We start from the raw sequence: 1,932 nt of genomic DNA on the forward strand, positions 1-1,932 counted from the left end.
GGCTAGCAACAAAGCCAAAGAAATCTGAGAATCCACAGCTATGTGAGGCACACTTCTGGAGCAAGCAGAATGGAAACAGAATATCCAAGCCAGCCACAGTGAGGCCACATCTCAAAAAAAAAAAAAAACAGTGCCCTAGTGTCTCAGTAGTTTATAGGCAGTACATCTATAAGCAAAAAGAAATACAGTATCAGGGCCAGTGATTTGGCTCAGTGGTGCTGCTGCCTGCCTTGCAAATACAAGGTACAGAGTTCAATCCCCAATACAAAAAAACAAAAAACAAAACACAGTACCTAATGAGCACCTTTATTAAGAAGTTAGGTCAAAATAACATAGCAAGCACTTATGCCTGAACAAATAGTCATTATTTGAACATATATATTCAGTACTTACTCTGGGGGAAAGTCTCTGGTACAGCATGTGCCTACTGTACAAGAGGCCTAGGGTTCAATTCCCAGCACCAAAATGGAGAAAGGAGGAAGTAAGGTAGGAAGGAATTATGGAACTTATAAATTAAAGAAAATAAATATTTTTATTTCCTTCCTAATAACCACAATTACCAGATTGGATACCACTGCCCTCATTTCCTGTGTTTCACTGATTTTTGTGTGGTTTTATCAGTTGTTGAAAACTTTTCTTTGCAAAAGAAACACATGAGTGGCCAAATGTTGAAAATGAACTGTCTTCAGTTTACAATCAAGATTTCTTGACAGATGAACCTTCCCTTCTCCAAAAATTTGTAAAATACCTAACTGTGCCCCCCTCAGCCTTTGCATTCACTGTTGGCCCTCAGGGCACCTAGGAGGGGATTTTGATTCAGAAACTATCTTAATTTTGAAACAGATCCACACTTAAAACTGTGACTCTACTGTAAGTGTTCTCAGCCTGGGAGCACAATTCACCCAGCAGCACAAATCTCCATAACCAGGAAAGTCGGTCGATGATGAATCTGCCTCTTCTGCCCTTGGTGGCAGAGTGACATTGTTCACCTATGCCTGACTAGCACTATGCCTCTGAAGGCTTGAAGTAAACAAATACTATAGACAGAAGATGGTATTTCCAGTCCAAGCTCATAAGAGCTGCAGAAATCACTACATTTCTTCATGGCTGCCTGCCTCAGGAGAAATTGAGGGGACATAGAAAGTGGGGGATTTCTACAAAATGGATCCAAAGGTTGGGTAAAGGTATTGAAGCTCAATTGAAGAACATGTGAATAGATGCAGGAGGTCCTGAGTTCAATTCCCGGCAGCGCAAAAAGCAAAACAAAACTAATCTTCAACCATTTGTGATGTTACACATCATAATTTCTGCACTCTGAAAGGCTGAGGCAGGAGGATCACTAGTTCAAAGCCAGCCTGGACAATTTGGCAAGACCAAAAGAGCTAGAAATGTAGCTCAGGGCAAAGGCTCTGGGTTCAATTCTTAGCACAGAAACACACCACGCACAGACACACACACACACACACACACACACACACACACACACACACGGGCGCGTAGCCTTCTAACTCAGTCACCCTCTCCACTGCAGATTTCCCTCTACACGAAAGGTCTGGTAAGTAGCCTTAGCTAGAAACGTTTTCAAAATAAGACATGGATTCCTGCAATGTTTCTAAGATAGATTCATCATGTCCACTGTTCAAAAGTTGAATTGAGAATTTTTTTCAAGTGATTAAAATGTTTTATATTTCAATAGGAATGTGAATGGCACATGAATAAGTCAAAAGACATGTAATCGTGGGTAGATAGATAACATGATACAGTAAACGTTAATGACAGAACCTAGGTGGTAGATAAAAGAAATGTCCATCGTAAAATTGTTTCAAATGTTTACGCACGTTTAAGCCAGAGCTTAACACAGCAGACAGCTTGGCAGGGGATTGCAGGCCACCCCAGCCCGGTGCAGTTCCGCTCAAAGAAGCTGCCCTCTGC

The sequence above is a fragment of the Fukomys damarensis genome, unplaced genomic scaffold, assembly GCF_012274545.1.
Source record: "Fukomys damarensis isolate Sample0158 unplaced genomic scaffold, DMR_v1.0_HiC HiC_scaffold_27, whole genome shotgun sequence".
Lineage (NCBI taxonomy): Eukaryota > Metazoa > Chordata > Mammalia > Rodentia > Bathyergidae > Fukomys > Fukomys damarensis.